Raw genomic sequence first — 19,307 nt, 5'->3', positions numbered from 1 at the left:
TGTTAAATATTAAATTCGTCATAATTATCATTATTATTATTAGTTTTATTTTTTATTTTATATATGCTTACGTAAAAGGATTATATAGAAGTACAGATATAAAAAAAAAAATTATTGAGGGTCATACAGGGATTAATTGAAATGTGAAGGGATAAAAGAGATAGCTTAAACTAAACTTAACCAGAGTTAGTAGACACGATCATCTGCGTGCTATACTGTGACCCATTTTTATATTAATTTTATTAATAAATATTTCTTATCATTTTGCATTTTTTACTTTGTCAATACCTAGGACAAGGTTTCCTACTCCTAAACCTACTAACGCATCTAAATTTTAGACTACGTGTGCCGTCACGTCTAAAACTTCCATAAAACTAAAAAATCAGAGCTCAAAGCTTTAAATATGCACTGTAAAGAATTGGGAGTAATTACGGATTTTAATTAAATTTTAATTCACTCCATTACTCGGAGTTCTGGAGTCTTAAAAATTCTTCTGAATACGGAGTGTTTTTTCAGCGATCTGGATTTTATTTGAATCCGTATTCACTGCGATTTGGAGTTAATATTAAAATACTCCCCTTCGAAGTTAATTTTACTCCAAGAGAATTAAATAAACAGTCATCCACTTCGCGCTCACTCCGCTAATTTTTTACAGTGTACATTTCATTTTAATTTTCGAGACTCAATAAAAAAATTTTTTGATTAAAAAAAAACTTTAAATATTTAAAAAATTATTGAACTCTCGTCAACTTTGGTTTCAATAATTACAAAGTTTACGGCTCAAAAATATACATCATAGAAGTTCTTGACATCTTTAGTAATTATACGAAATCGTTAATTAGAAAAGACGTAGTTGAATAAAATCTTTACGTTCTATGAATTAAAAAAAAAAGTAATGATTAGAGGGGGTTTAAAATAATCTAATTACTAGACTCTGCGCTCTAATATTTAATTTATTTAACTATATAAATTTAATAAGTTGATATAAATAAATAAACGTCATTCTGGCGTCTGATAATTTGTGCACATCCTTCGCGCATTGCTGTTTGTATTATATGTTTTTTTTTTTTATTTATTTATTTGCGACAAGTGGACTTACTAATTTAATGATTTATTAATAGTTAATGTTCTATATGTTATTACGGAATAATTTATAGTTAAAATGTATAGAACAAAACATTTATCAATCAAGTCATGTCCGCTCTCGCTTACCTACGCACGCTCAAACTCGCATCGGCATTCAACTAAAATTTTAAATTAAATTAAATTTATTGATTTGATATCATAACAGATCAACTTTCATTGAATATATACATATATATTAGAGGTATGTGAATCATGATCGAATCGAATATTTCTATTCGATTCGAATTTTCAACCGAATTATTCGAAAAGTTTCGAATTATTGCTAACTTAGAATATTTCGAATCTTTTCGTATTATTCGAATCTTTTCGAATTATTCATACTCTCTAAACAAGAATAAGTGAAATAAGTGAATATTCACTACTTCTGAGTACCAATCGAACCACTTTTTGAAATTAGAGGTTAGGTTTGCACTTGGAATTAGTGAATATTCACTTTTTTTTACTAATTCATGTTGAGAGAATAATTTTTGAAATTATTCGTCAATTTTAGAATTAGCCGAAAGTTTTTGAATCATTTGTAACTACACGGAATGAAAATTCTACCAAAATTTACGATGCTAACATCGTAATCGTCGACTAGACTTTCATTAGCGTCATGTAGGTTATGTTCTTTACTAAACATAGTAGTTTTAACAAAGACTATTCGCTATGAGTGTGACTGCAGCGCCAGACAAAATATGAACTACGGGAGGCTGTCAGAGTATGTTTTTATACGTATGTCAATAGCAAGAAACATAAAAATAAATAAATATTATAAATAATAGTAAAAAAAAAAGTTGTAAAAAATATGTGACAGTTTTATAGTAATTGCAGTTTTGTTTTTTAGCTAAACGAATCAACAATAAGTAAGTATAATGATAAAAAATAAAAAAGAATGCAATAAGCATTTAGGTTAAGTTATTTGAAATTCATATCAAAGTCAAAATATGATATTGAGGAAAAAAATCAAAATGAAAAATAAATAATTAAATGATAACAAAATAAATACTTTCACGTGTGCATGCTTACAATTTTAGTAATCATAGCCTCCCGTAACTCCGAAAGTAAACACTGCAAACGCTTCAGTCAATTTGATTTTCCCTACCATGGCTTCACTCAGAGCGAATAGTAAATTTAGAAATAAGACATTTAAAAATTGATACCAATGAAACTCTAGTCCACGATTACGATGTTAACATTGTAAATTTTGGTAGAATTATTTTTTCGTGTATTACAATTCTCTCATAGAAAACAATGTATCCGGAAAAATAGCATACATACGACAATATTAATATAAAGATATAAGCCGGATATATACAATTTTGTCGGAATAATTCGAGAACTTACGAATAATTCGGAAAGTTTAAAATTATGCGATTCGATACGAATAATTGGTGAGTTCGAATTATTTGCACACCTCTCATATATATGTATGTAGACATTTAGTCTCTAGATAGCAGTTATTCATTGTATAATACCAGTGGGTCGAGTAATTTTATTCGATACGCCCGAAAAGTTCTGTAGTAAAGCTTGTAAAAATTGAGAGCGAATCGTTATCGTAAATGATGTTAATTTAATCACTCGTTCCCTTATCACTATTTTCTATTTAATTATTTAATTAACTTCATTTTTATTACCAGAGCTCATAGCTTAGATTTCGGATTAAACCACTTTTTATGCACAAAATATGTGATCATAGATTTCAATAAATATGAAATGAGAAATGGAGATGAGAAATTTAAAAATTTATGTGTTTTTATTTTAATAAAATTCCCTATTTGCTTCGTATGCGGAGTGTTTTTTTCTAAAACTCCGAAACTCGAGTGGCGGAGTGAATTCGGATTCAAATAAAATCCGTGATCACCGCATTCACTCCCGATTTTTCACAGTGTATGTAAAACATGTAGAAAAAAAAATATCTGAAAATATATTTAAATTATATTATTGTATATATATATAAGTATATCCTTTTCAATAAACTGCAATGATAATATAAATTAGGACTTGAAAATAAAGACAGAATGAATAGCAAAATGAATGAATAATGAGTGTATGACACGCATAATATATGTAAAAAATGTTTAATATATAAATATGAATATTTTACAGAACGCTGTTCAAATAATAAAAAATTATTACCATTTCTTGGAACATATGTTAGTATCGAGTATATTTATATACTTTTACTTAAATATTATATTTGTGATTTTCTAACTGTTATAAATTTTGAAAATAAATAATTATTTTTAATAAAGTTTGAGCCGTCAAATGTACATTGATAATCGATAACAATGCAATAATAGATAAATTGGTAAAATTTTCAGTGTATGAATGATAACTGTTATGAGGGTATCAAAAAATATGTGAGTAAGCATTTAATAAAATTGAGTGCGTGTACGCATTGTTTAATCTCATTTTTTTATGTTGATATATGATATGTATTCAAAAATGTACTCAGATAAATCATAATTGTGACTATTGTTCTAGACTACCAAGTGCGTTGCAGCCAATGGTAGGATTCTTCAATTAATAAATGCTTTACTTTTTTTTTTTACAAAATGGCAAAAAAAATTATCAGGTAAAATAGATCCGTTAAAAATTGCAGTTATGAAAAATTCATACTTTATTATGCGCAAACTATTACTGGTCGTGAAAAAAATTTTTCAAATTTAAAATTATTATCATTATTATTATTTTCAAGAATTGCCATTTTGTTTTCTTTACTGATCTACATTAATATATGATAAAAGTGTCATATATATAATAACATAAAGACGTGCGTTTTCTACGAGCCCTAATATTTATATTTATATACATACACTGTAAAAAATCGGAAGTGAACTCGGAGTAATTATGGATTTTATTTAAATCTAAATTCACTTAGTCACTGAGTTCCAGAATTATAAAAAATAATAAGAAGTTTTTCTTTTCAGCATAATGATTTCGGAGTGATCTGGATTTTATTTAAATCCGCATTCACTTCGATTCCGAGCTTTAATATTAAAATAAACTCCCCTTCAAAGTGAATTTCACTCTCCGAGGATTAAATGAATAAAAAATCATCCACTCCGCATTCACTCCGCCAATTTTTTACAGTGTACGGATGTATCAAATAAATGACATTTGGTTTTTCATCAGGTACCACCAAAAATTTTCAGAGTGTCTAACTTATCGAAAGTAAATGGCATTGTAATGTTTATTTTTTAAAACATTTAACATTCTGCCAGTTTTGACTGACAATACACTAAAAAAAAAAAAAAATTTTTCCCAAGTACAAATACTTCATTTAAACAAATATTTGTTCAGTACCATACAGACGAATAATATTCTTAATCATTGTAAATATATACAAATATTTTCTAGGTTCGAGAATTTCTATACTTATTTTAAGAAAATGTACTTGTTTGGACTACATCTTTACTAATATTAAACAAATATTTATACTCGGTTCTATACAATCATTCTTTTTTTCTTAGTGGATATTAATTATTTTGTGAGAAATATAATTTTTTTGGGAAATTTATTAATTCCTTGACTATTTTAAGCAAAAATGATTAATGTCAAAATTTCAAACTGAATGAATGTTTTAAATCCATACAGATTAAAGATAGAGAGAGGCTGCAATTGTAACAAAAAAATTTATTCTTTCTATAAAGATCATAGTAATGACAGACAAGTTACTACCCTACATAGTAGACAAAATTTCTTAACGCTAATTTGGTGTCGTTTTCAGCACCCGTAAACGTCGAACATGGGTCATTTGTGGGCGCCATTTATTTAAGTATGTTATTCTGTAAGAAAAAATCTGAATAAATTCTTAGGTCTTCTTTGGACTTCTATGTAATAGAATTATTGCCAGCCCCGAAAATCCCTTTTTCCCCTGATTAAGAAATATAATTTGCTCCACGTTAAGTGTATATCTATATATTAGTCGATTCAAATTTTTTTTAATCATTTCAAATTATTTTGAATTATTTCAAATCATTTTTTTTAATCAGGGTCAATTTTCATCAAAATTTTGAGGCATCTAAACCATTTACAGTAAAATATTTGAATATAAACGACCCGTGTTCAACTAATTAGGGTTAAAAAATACTCTATAAGATATATAATCAAAAGATGTCATTTTTTTCTCAAAGTTAATTATTTATGATAATGACAGATAATTAGATGGGTCTTAGGTCATAGTCTACATCATTAATAAAATAATATAATTCCATAAATAAATATTTAAAAATCTTAAACTTTGATGGCAGACTTCTTGATTTTGAAATCTGAACTCATATTTTTCCAAACATCTTTTTATACATCTCTAAAAATTTTTATTGGTACCCAGTAAAATAACTCCATTTCATTTAATATACCCTCATATATATATATATATATATATATATATATATATATATATATATATATATATATATATATATATATATATATATATATATATATGTATATATATAAGCAGCAATTTACCTACGCTTGTAGAGGGATTCTCTACCAACGCAACTACTTTATATTATTAACGTCATTTCACATATATAATGTAACTATAAAATCGAAATACTATCAATTGTTTAATAAAAAAATATGCCCTTCAATAAATTTAAAATCACTCTTTATTTTTAATACACAACACTAACTCATGCCACCAAGAAATCCTATATATATTTAAAAAATCATTATTACTTTGAAATAAAATATATTACAAAATTATAAAAAATTTACACTGTACTGATATTTAAAATATAAACAAACAAACTCCTTGGAAAATATATTTAATATTAATGAAAATCAAAAAATACTTTAATTGCTTTTGTAAAAATTTATACTAATGACTAATTTAAAATAAATACATATATCTTTCAGTTATTTGCTTAAATTGTATGAAGATAAAATACAAGAAAAACTTCCAACTACTGATGAATATTAAAAATGGCCACTTATGTCCAGTGCTAAATACTGTTTGCTTTTTAATATTAATTATAATTTAATAAGATGCAATTACAATTAGATAATGTGTATAATAAATTTTGCCTACTCTATATTTTATTATTAGTGATAAATAAATAATAAAAATATAAATATACCAATTTTTTGTTTTTTAACATAACTAAAATTTTAAAATCATTATGATGACAAATTATTTTTCAAGCATATTTATCAGCAAGTGTAATATCAAAATAAATAAAAATTTTCTAACGAGAAAAAATGGTTATAGAAGCAGTGAAATAGAAGCCAAGGTTTTCAAATAAGAATATTATTGTTGGGTAGTGAAAACTAAAAAAATTTTAAAAAGAATAGATAGAAAAAATGATAATGTTATTTTTACATGACGTTATCCTAAAAGTGAATATCATTGATAACAACAGTGGTCTCAGTAAAAAATAAATAATCAAAAGAAATTTTTAAGAAAAAACAATGTATTGACAGTAATGTCCGTTTTAATTATTTTGATATTCAAAATTTTTAAAATTACAAAATCGAAATAAAAAATTAGTATGGAAATTAAATTTTATATTTTTTTTCAAAGTTACACAGAGAATTTTTTATTAAAAATTATCCAAAAAGTTTGGTACTGAGAGGACATATAGTAAATGTCTGAATTTTTCTCCTGTACACGGAAAAAAAAACAGTAGTGGCTACTCCGGGATAGTACTGAGTACTTTCTGTAAAAAAAAATTTTAGACAGTACTGTATGCTATCTAGACTGTATCCACTACCATCTAGACTATACCTACTATAGGGATAGTACTCCGTACTATCCAGAGAGTAGTGGATATAGTCTAGATAGCGCACAGTACTGTCTAACATTTTTTTTTACAGAAAGTACTCAGTACTATCCCGGAGTAGCCGCTACTGTTTTTTTCCGTGTACATTGTAAAATATAGTACTTGACAGAATGTATATTAAGTGGTATTTCTACTAAGAGTAAACATCTAGTTACTGGCTAGATGTCCTCACAGTACCAAACTTAATAGGTTATCTTTACTTCACGGAAAAAAATAGATAGTACTGTTTCCTGTTCTGCTTAGTAATCGAGGAAAAGTTGGGGAAAAATCCATTTTAATATGATTGATTGATATTAGAACAGGAATGAGTCATTGCTTAACACGTACTATTACTTTTTGAACAGTAACCAATTCTGTGTTACACAGTACATGAAACATATGACTGGTTACTGTCAATATAGGCGCCATTTATAGTCGAAGAGTATAACCTCTCAGCACACATTGCTGTATAGAATGCGCTTACTATACGGTGACAGGAATGGTTACTCTGCCTCGGACATCTCATTAACCTCCAGAACAGTACTCAGCCCTTCGACATGAAAGGATATTACATTAATATGTGTCTTAACTATTCTTTACACTAAAGACTGAGTTCTAATCTGAATGTTAATAATATCTACGAAGCAACGTAATCATTCCCTGGTGGAAATTTTTCGGACTTTTGTCTTAAAAAGTCTTTGGAACTCTGAAAAAGTCTTTAAAACTCTAGAATTGAGTTTTTAAGACAGAAGTCCAAAAAATTTCCACCAGGGTTCTTATCACTGTATAGCAAGTATTCGCATTCTATACAGCAATAAATATCTTGAGAGGTTAGTATACTCTTTTACCATGAATGGCGACTATATTAACAGTAACTAATATGTTCTATACACTGTGTAACACAGCACTAGTTAATGTTCAAAAAGTTATAATATCAGTCATATTAAAATATATTTTTCGATATATTTTCCGTCAATTACTGCGCAGAACAGTAACCAGTACTATCTTTTTTTTCCATGTAAAAAATTTCAGGGTGTACCATAAAAATTGATTATTTCTTCGACTCAATATCTTGCACACAATAAATTATACTTAAAGTTTGAAGTTCAATTGAATTGTACTTTGAGAGACAATAACTAACATTTCTGACTTCTCTGAACACTATTGACTTAATACTATACTCAAGTAAATTAGTTGATTACTAATGTTTTTTATTTTTACTTAGAACTCATAAATGTTTTTCATATTATTATTTACAGAACTTTACTTATATCTTTTATTTCTTATTAAGTTGAACATTAAAAGCCATCATTTCGTCAATTATGAATATTAAAAACAATGTTTTTTTTTTATATTCAACTTGACCACTTTATTATCTATGATCGTAATATATAACTTCATACATGTAATATAAAATAAATAAATATATAATTACTATTAATTATTAAAAAAATGAAATTATCAAAACTAACAGGTTTTAAAAGTAGAGGATTACGAATTAAAAAAATAAATAGATAGAAAAATATTAAATTATTCGGAGCTAGTATAATAATAGGGTGTTAATTGTTAATTGCATTATTTTTAGATAAAAGGCTTGTGTCCACATTCAGGTGGATGTTTATTTATTATTGGGGTACCTGCGTCCACGCTCGCGCTTGTACTGGCCACCGTACTTGCAGCGGTTCGCGGCGAGCTCCGTGATCTCGGGGATCCAGCTGGCAAACACCGCCTACACCCACAATAATCCGTTGCCGTAAGATTTCAAAAAAACCTAACTACTATATTTTTTTAAATTATGTTTCATATTATCGAAGCTTATCTTGGATTATCAATCTTGCATTTCTATCTACATTATTAGTATTTAATTGTTCTGATTAATCAGAAAATTATTTTGTTTTTTTAATTGTCAGTGATTATACTGATAACCATTCTGTAAATGTCAAAAGCTATCGTAAGGGTAAAAAAAGCTAGCACATATTTAGTACTCGCCGTGTATTGTCGTTCTTATTTATTCATATATTTGAGTGTTAGTTAGATGTTGTAACACAATTTAATTTTTATGAGAAATTCAAACAATTTGAACATCTAAATCAAAAAATAAATATTCAATTACGGGACAATCCATAGCAAATTAATTCATCGCGAAATTCGAATTTTTAATTTGGCTGAAATTTCAGTTAAATATCTGTCCTGAAAATCTTCCATTTTATTGAAATTTTTTCTCCGGCTATTATCAAATACAAACTTTTGAAAAATTTGTTGAAATTGGGGATAAAAAATTTTCAAGTAAGGGGCATTCCATAGCAAATTAGTTCATCACAAAATTCGAATTTTCAATTTGACTAAAATTGTCGTTTTCTTTCAATATCTTTCCGAAAAATCTTTCTTAATTTTATTAAAATTTTTTCTCCGTCGGCTATCAAGTAAGAAATTTTAAAAAATTAGTTGAAATTTTTTAAATTAATAATTCCTCGATAAATAGATCAATTGAAATTATTTTATGTTGAAGAAGTCTATTGAAGAGTATGTTCCGAAAAAAAAATTGAATTTATTTCGATCAGAATTTTTATGATTTGAGATTCGAAATACCTTTTCTTAAGTCATGCTTCTCCGAATCAACTTTATTCAAATTTGCAGAAATATTGCTTTATGATTTCTGAAAATTTGGAACCCATTGCTATTATAGAAAATTTTCTAATTTTCGAAGCTTGTTAAATTTTGCTTTATTAAAAAATACTCAAAGTATCAAACGAATAGATATTAAATTATTAAATATTTTCGAGATTTTTTCGGGAACAGAATCTTTAAATCCAAACTACAGACTGCGAATTGATGTACTACTGTCTAATCTAGCAAAGTGCGCTTTGATTTTTTGAAAATATTCGATTGTTTATGAGAAAACTCGGCCAAAGTTTTTGATTACTGTAATAACGCATGTTAATTTACAGTTATCTTAGTATAGAATTTTAAATTCATTTTTGTATGTTTACATGTCTATTCAAATCAGATATTCAATGTCAATACACGGAGAAAAAATTATAGTAACTGTTCCTAGTACGTTTATGAAATATCATCCCATACCGTTATGGTAATGATTACTTAGGATTATGGGATATAGACCCATACTTTCTGGGAAAAGTTTCCATAAGTATGGGAACAATTCCTACAATTATGGTAACAGTTCCCATATCGCATGTGAAAGAATCATGGTAATGATTACCATACTCATAGAAATAGTTCCCATAAGCAAATAGGAACCAATCCTATAACCACATTGTAACGGTTCCTATAATATTATGGTAACCATTCCCATAATACTATAGTAACTATTCCCATAATATTATGGTAACTATTCTCATAATATTATGGTAACTGTTCCTACAATATTATGGTAACTATTCCCATAATATTATGGTAACTATTCCCATAATATTATGGTAACTATTCCCATAATATTATGGTAACGATTGCCATAATATTATAGTAACCATTACCATAATTCCATAGGAACTATTCCGATACCATATGAGAATTATACCCATAATTATAGGAATGATTACCATAATATATATGGATGCCGTTCCTATAATCAACATTTCAAAAAAACCAGTTACCATGCAGTATGGTAACCATTCCCATAATACTATAGTAACTATTCCCATAATATTATGGTAACTATTCCCATTATATTATGGTAACGATTGCCATAATATTATAGTAACCATTACCATAATTCCATAGGAACTATTCCGATACCATATGGGAATTATACCCATAATTATAGGAATGATTACCATAATATATATGGGTGCCGTTCCTATAATCAACATTTCAAAAAAACCAGTTACCATGCAGTATGGGAACCATTCCCATAATATATTGTAACTGTTACCATAATTTTCTCTCCGTGTAATCATAGCCAAATCACAATTTTCAAATTTAACATGAATTAATTATATATGGAATGCCACATATATACAGTGTTGTCTATAATTTGAAATAGTATCAAACACTGTCAAAAAATATCTACTTTTTCAGTTGATAAATAAATTTCGTTAACTTTTAAATAGTTTTTGTATCAATGATGAATAAGTAAAGTTTTCTTTTTTTCGTGACAAACTCATTTGTTTAATTATTAATTTTTAAACCAAAATAATAAGTATTTACTTTTTACTACATAAAATTAAACGTCAGATTGCCAGTATTTAGTTGGTAAATTTGATACCTCTGGCGCTGGCTTTGTTCTGCACGGAGCGAATAATAACCCTCATTATTTAAAATATAACCTAGTTTGGCACGTAGCCCTTATGGGACGATAGCCAACAAGGAGAAGAAAAAAACCAAACTCAATAAGTTTGGCCAACGGATATCATTTACGAGGCCAGCCTACAAAGGCACAAACCAAAAATAATAAAACTCAGTAAGTAGAATCTACCACAGGTGCCAATAAAATTATTACGAGAATAATAGAAGAACGTTTAGTTGATAAATTACTCAACTACTTAAGAAATTTAGATCTTTCCAGAACATTCTCGCATATGCCATAACCTCTTAAGTCATAAAGAATTAATTGTAGAAAAAATTACCATACGGCAGATCAATGCTGAATTTCAATAAATAGAATAAATTCAAGACACACAGATAGATTAAGATAAATTAATTTGTCTGTTCAACCCTCAAGAGAAAAAGCACAATCGTCTTTTTTGCAGATCTTGAACAAGCATCTACACGGAAAATAAATTCTTGTGATTAGAAGCATCTTAAGTATCGCTATGGAGGTTTTGTTAAAAATGCGATCTGTAGCCGGGTCAAAAAACTTGATCTGTTTTAAATCAAATACAAATTTTAAGCTATTTCTATTCTATTTTTTTTTTTCTTGTATGCTATTCCTTATTTAGACTGCTTCCCAATAATTTTTAATTTTGTTTCGGTCGCCTCTAGATCAAAATTAGACTTTTCTCATAATATATTACTTTCTTTTGTTTTTATTCAAACCACAATCACTTTTTTTGCCTATCATTTTTATTATTCTGTTTTTCATCGTTTTAAGTTCAAAAACAGCTTAAAAATTTAAAGACAGACCCATTAGTTCAAATACAATCTAGTTAAACTACGATCAAATCAAAATTTTCGACCCGAGTATTGCCTTTCATAAGAATCTGAACAGCGATCCATTTTTCCATGTACGGCATTATTCTTATAATTGCAATATTGCACTTTTAACCTAACTAACCTTTAAATACTTCCGATTAGAGGAGATTTGGTATGGCTGTCTCACGGTTGGTGGTCACAGCAGTCATAATAGAAAACTTGACGAACGAAATACGAACATTTATCTACGTCGAAAAATCGATGAACTGATCGCCAACGATGGCCACTGTGACAACCAATCCCATCCGACCACCATACCCGGTTTCCCCTGCCATGGCAGTTGTCAAACTTTATGATGCTGGTCACAAGATTTTTTTCCATGTAAGGTATAAAACTGCGAAATTTCGTTACAGTTCATGCAATATGATTTTCGCATAAAAAGATGCATGAACACAATATTGCTATCATTTAATTATTTAGATAAAAAATGTCAGGCAAAGATCCTAATAGTAATTACTCATAACAATCAGAGAATGAAAATTTAATGTCTTTCAACGATGTCAACATTGTTAGGTTAATAGACTAAGCAACAAATGGCTCATAACGGAAATATTTTAAATTATGACTTTCAACTGAGTAAAAAGAACAAGAAGTAACAGAAATATCGGAGTTAATAATGAAGACTTAGATGAAGACACCATGTTCAATGATTTTTTCACATACGTACAACGCTTTTGCGTAATTTTTTATTTAGAAGAGATCATCGCTTATTTTATTGACAGCAAGTTTAGAATTAAGTTAAAATATTTATGGCAGGTGGGCTAAATCTATGAATATTTTTTCGATTATAATATGAACGATAGGTAACCAGAAGACCAGAGCCTCTTGACATGGAAATAGTTGTCGATTAATTGAGTAACATTTTTGAATATTAGAACAAACTTGAATCAATTATCTATTGTATTCTGTTACAGCTAATAACAAAACAATAAATTGTTTACGATGAACATTGTGGTTTATCACCACAATGCCCTTTATAATGTAAATAACCACGAAAACTTGATGGGATAAGCTTTGTGTGGTTTAATTTGAGCACGATTAATTAAAAACCGCAAGACCACTTTGTAAAAATAAACCGTTACAAGTCCATGTGGTCTCCAGTGGTAAATTCAACTTCGAATGTGGTACCAATGTAACACAATTCACGGTGTAGTCATTTTTGCCAGTCAAAAAATTATTCAATTACAGCGAATAGTATTTTCACGAAAAAATTCAAGTCTGTAAATTCAATGTCATTGATCAATTAATTGACCTTATATTTTAGAGTAAAGCCGGGTGTTATGAATGTGCTTTTTCCAATCATTGTCCAACGAAAAACACAAATAATTTATTTCACATATATTATACCCTGCTCATCAATTAATAGGGAAAGCCATATTTAATCGTGTTAATGTCCAACTGTATTGTCAATTTTAAAAAAACTATATTTTCCGCGTAAAAAAATTTAAATTTTTCGAATCAATTATTTTATTAATAATTTAAAATTAACCCGCCTAAAATTTTTCATTATTACAATAACTTTTGTAGCTTTTGAGAAAAAGTACAAGACAGGGTTTTTCGTAAGATTTTTATCATTTGAGTCATACTCATTAACATGTAATTAGAAAAGTAAAATCAGAAAATTTTAATTCAATGGCTATGGGCAGAAAAATATGAGTCTGCGTAATAAGTGATTTACTTATATTTTTTAGCCGGTTTTTGTTTCAAAGTGTCTACACCTCAGAATCGAATATAATGACGTCAAAACATGTGTTAAGATATTAATAACCTATCAATATAAAGTTTTAATGAAAGATTATTATTAGTTAGGTTTGACGATAAAATCGATGGAAAATTTTTAAGTCCAAATATTTCCAATGTTAAAATTTGAATTACTGCAGTTTTTTTTTTTAATAGATAATTTTATCTTTAAAAAAAAAAATTTTCCATTAATAAATTATTACTTTGAAATTTAATAATCCAAAATATTCGGTGATCAATAAATCACGGCTGCCCAAATTCGAAACACAATAACTGAAAAAAATAAAATTTTTGAAATATGTATTGAAGCATGTCCACAAAAGTCCATAAGAACTAGAAATACCAAAAAACCGATTTTGAAAAATTTGTTCCTTATTTTTTTGAAATTTGGCAGCCGGTCATCGGTAACTATCTAATTTGAATAGTTTTAAGACTAAAGAATATCTTTAACAGAATATACTCTATTTCAACAGTATAACCATACTTCGAAACAAAGTTTAATTCATATATTATCAAATAGAATATATATAATAATAAGAACATCGTAAACCTCATATGCATATAATTTTTCGACAAAGCTATTATCCTGGTTTTAAATTTTTTGTAGTATTAAAGAATAATGAGATCATTATTAACTGAAAATTTGAATTTTATAACTTCAAGATAATCGTAAAAATTGTTCCTTTCAATTCAGAAGAGAAAAAAGATTAAAGACTTTGAGATTGATGGATGTAATATATTAATACCTCTTTCCGTGTTCCCGCTTGTACTCGCCGCTGTATTTGGACCTACTGCCTACGAGCTCTATTATCTCAGGTATGCTACTAGCAAAAATCGCCTGCAAATAGAAATAACTGAAGGATTCTATTGTTGATGTTATGTATTACACATACATGGTGGTAATTATTTGTGATGTATGTTAACAGATTTGTACAAAAAAATCAAATTATAAAAAAAAAATTATCAAGATCGAAAAGCTCAAAAATAGTGATTTATGATTTAATTAGCAAAACAAAAGTTTATTTTCTAATTTGGACAACTCATAAACAGCGGAAATTTTTCGGGTTTGTCCGTCAGGGTCAACCGTTTTTCAGATTCTTATAAACACGTTATTTCCTCGAGATCTATTTGTTTTTAAATAATTTTATTGCATTTTAGGTTTTTTGATGGTTACTTTTAGAACCTTTTTTTTACTTTTTCACATTAAATCATTGCTATAAATAATTATAAAGTAAACATGGTTGATTTTAAGATTGACTCAAGAAAATCAAGTTTAGAAGTAAAAGGCTATTATTGATTGCAATTTAGGTCATCTTTTCTTTTCAAGCAAATACCAAAAATAACTAATGCAATCAAAAATTCAAAATGTAGTTATTAATCCACTGGCGATCAATATAAACACGTTTCTGAAAATAGATCCGTTTATTAAAAAATCATATCGACGTTCTAATAAGCAAATGGTCTGCCTCCATTTCGGAAAACCCTCCGTTTATGCGAAAAAAGGAAGTTCAAATTTTTTTTCATCTAAAAATCAATTCCACATCTAGTATATGTATAGTATTTTTGTCAAAGTTACTCAAATGATTTTTTCTCTGACTATTAGTATCTGAAAATTGCACAGAATTTACGAAAAATAATCAGTTAGACACTTTACTAATTAGAACGTCAATATAAATCACTGTTCCAAAAAAAAAGAAAAAATGCTTTTATTTTTTTTCTTTAAATTATCGTAATTTATAATCATACTCAATTTGAAATCTTATGGATTTAATTAATTGGCCAAATTTGTTTCTATTATAGTTAAATAATTAACACCATGATGTTTCATTAACTGAACTAAATGAACAACGAAAAATTATTGTGTGTGTGTGTGTGTGTGTGTCTTTAACTAAACTCAAAAAAAAATAATATTAAAAATATGTGTAATTAATTTAAAGTACATTATATTTTCTTGAATGTTACAAATAATGCAAACAATCAATGCAAATGCTTTTTTTAAGCACGTCTATAAGATAAATAAGACACAATATAGATCGAAATACTGAAAAATTTATAGACAGAGCTAGAGTACAAGTGGTTACTGATAGTAAGCAGTTTAAGCAACGGCCGAATATTCAATAAAAACAAATATAATATAGTTATAGTGTAATCATAAAATAATATATACATATATACTTATGATATCTTAATTTCCATGTTCCTGCATATATATTTTTTCATTTTATTTGACATTATAAGCCCATTACTAACAAAAAATGGAAAATTCGCCATTTTTTTTTTTTTTTTTTGTTTAAATACAAGTTAACAGCTTTAAATATGTGTTTGTATCTGAACAAAGCTCGAAGAACAAATATAGTAGTAGCAAAGAGCTAAAAATATAGGACGAGAAAATTCAAAAAGTAATTTCGAATCAGGTGAGGCTAATTAACGAAGCGCACAAGTAGAGTAGAGTAAATCAGCATTTAAAAAAATTCTCCCATCCTATTCATTTTCTCTCTCTCTCTCTTTTCTTTCTTGTTTTGTATATATTACGTAAAAATTTTATTTCATCCCCTCTTTCAATTATTATTCATTTTCATCTCACAGAAATAAATAAAAAATAAGAGATTCATTTTACTCAGCTTTAAAATTCATTCGACTTCAAACATACTTACACGGAGAGAAAAGAATAGTAATGATTACCATTCTACATAGTAACCAGACTAATTTTTTGTAAAATGGTAAATAATTATGTAGAATAGGATTGATTAGCATTTTTCTGGTAATGATTACTATGTTACATTGAAACAAGTAAAATGGTAAAAATTGCTATCTAGCATGGGAACCAGGGCTATGTAAAATGCCACTCAGTCCCATGCTTCAATAGCTGTCATTACAGTTTAATAAATATATATAAGACAACGAAGTAAACAAACCAAGTAAATAAATTGTTTATTACTAAATATTCAAATTTTTAAAATTATTCTTTATCTTTTATCAAAAAATGATATTTCATTATCAGCAATATTTTAATTATTTCAATAGATTTATTCAATTTCTACATATATTTAAAGTAACTTGAGTTATTTATTTAGTCATAACCTTATTTACTAAATATAAAATAAATAAAAGATCGTAAATGTTGGTAGGTACCATTGTAGTCATGTCCATTTGCATAGTTCTCTCGTCAATGAAGAATGGTAATCATTTCTATGGTAGCATAGCCAACGTTACCATGTAGAATGGGGGATTACTCTGTCCCATGACTCTCGAGGCTAAAAAATCCTCGTTACTATGTAACATAGTAATGGTTACCATTCTACACAGGAATTATAACTATTCTTTTCTCTCCGTGTACTTACATTGGAAATTACGGGTTTTCTATAATAAATATTCTATTCTTAATTTTGATTAATTATCTAATTCACGAAAAATTAACATTAGTTAGAAAGGCCGTAAGTGAACTTACTGCCTTTTTCCTAAGGACACCACAGCAATGTGTATGATTTAGTGTTAAAACTTTCAACACTGCCGGTGTGAAAGTTACACGACGTACAGTGTTAAATTTTTGACCGTGTGAATTAGAACTTTCACACCACAAATAGTGTAAATAAATTGTTATAACCTGTCCTACACGGTCAACCGTTTTCCAGATTTTTTATTTTGAAGCTGTTGGAAAAACAATAATTTTTCCTCAATAAATCAAAATCTTTTCGCCACTGGTTTTAATTACTGTTTTTCAAAAAACGACAACAAAGTACAACACAAACGCGTTCATAAATGCTGTTGCCTCTAATTTATTAGTTGACAGCACGTGTACAATATACTTTAAAAAATTAATGATTAGTATTATTTTGCTGACTATTAATTAACGAGCAGAGGTTAATTATGTCCCTACTTTTTGTTTAAGATATGCTGAGCTTATTGAAATTGTGGATTAAAGTTTTTTTTTATAAATTTTGTGAGTCATTATCTATTGTGTTAGAAGCCATTGTCGATGTCAATTTCATTTGGAATCCAAAGTTCGGAGTGTCGTACAGAGAATAGATTTTATTATAAAAAAAAAATCACTGTCAATATTTTGTTTCAAAATCTAGATGAGATATCGCAAACATTAGTCGTAGTTTTACTTTTATCTTGTCAAGATCTACCAGAATACAAACTAAGGGAAGATCGAAGCACTCTGGTAACCGTAAAACTACCCTCGCAATATGTAATCTTTCTTTTGATATTTTTCATCTAACAATTTGTTCTTAAATTAAGAGTATAGAAGCGTTAATTTCAAGTATTTTTTAGTGTCCGTTACGTGTTACATAGTTGTTTTTTTCTTCTTTCTTATTTCAGACAATATTTACAATTAGACACTGCAAACTAATTAAAAGTTTAACTCGCATCTACCGAAAAAATAAAATAAATATTAAACTTTTCTGTAAACACCCGGGCATTATTTAATTTTGAGTTTTCAAAGAATCTCAAATAAGCTTTGATTGGCTCCCAGCCAAGTTTGCTTCATTGAGCTATAGCTCGATCAATTCACATCGTGTCACAAATCAGAAATGACCTAGCTGGAAAATACTAACTAGGATTTGATCTACTTTTTAACGAGTTTTTCTGGCCAAATTTGGCTTGTCGTTCACTCAAGACTTGGCTGTAAAATGGCTATTCCAGTTTTTTATTTATACCGAAATAGCTGAGTTACGAATATTAATTTTTACAATAATCGATCCTACTTGCTGTCAATATAATTTTTCAAAATTAAAACGGATCACTCAGTATTTTTTATTGATAAAAAAATTCTGGCGGCTGCTGGGTTCGAACCCGGATCCTTTTGAATTCAAGTCTTTACTGTTATTCATTACGCTGACCCTCGACATCGCGTAATAATAAAAAGTACAATTGTTATTATACCATATAAATGTGCATTTACGGCGAGTTAATTTGCCGTATAATAACCGTAAAGTTTCCCTCTGATGGCAATTTCGCGTTACTACGTCGACTACTCTAATTTTACCGTAATTTGAATTCGTTAGGGACACATAGATTTTTTTTAATTACTAACGATGCTATAGTATACAAAAAAAACCAAATTTTGAATTTTTTTGTTTGTATTCATATATGATGAATCTATAAGTCAATTATAGTAGTGATATAAGTTATTTTAAAAAAAATTTTTATTAATATTACGTATAAAGTTATTATATATTCATAAAAAAATAATAATTAAAATTGCATTTATTGAACCAATAAAATCACTAAAACCATAAAGTTAAATGTACACTGTAAAAAATTTTCGGAGTGAATCCGGAGTGGATTTTTTATTTAATTCCCTTTCGAAGTGAATTTCACTCCGGGGAATTTTGAAAAATAATTATAAAAAAAATTATTATTACAAAGTAAGGTTAAGCCTTTTATGTTTAGACAATTATATTGAGTCCGGAAATAACTACAAGCTCTCTTTCCATATAATCATGAGAAATAATTTATAAAAATTATAAGCTGCTGATTATTACCGTCATTAATATCATTTCACTGAGTCTAAAA

At 27.8% G+C, this 19,307-nt stretch overlaps 1 protein-coding gene across 3 annotated transcripts in view; it reads right to left on the bottom strand.

Annotated features, from left to right (window-relative positions):
• Positions 1 to 19,307, bottom strand: part of LOC103575149 (calcium-activated potassium channel slowpoke) — a 118,161-nt gene that overhangs the window by 65,073 nt on the left and 33,781 nt on the right. The gene's annotated exons all lie outside the window — the stretch shown is intronic.

This window comes from Microplitis demolitor, chromosome 2, assembly GCF_026212275.2.
Source record: "Microplitis demolitor isolate Queensland-Clemson2020A chromosome 2, iyMicDemo2.1a, whole genome shotgun sequence".
In the NCBI taxonomy this organism is placed as follows: Eukaryota; Metazoa; Arthropoda; class Insecta; order Hymenoptera; family Braconidae; genus Microplitis; species Microplitis demolitor.
This window is presented reverse-complemented; position numbering and strand designations above follow the sequence as displayed.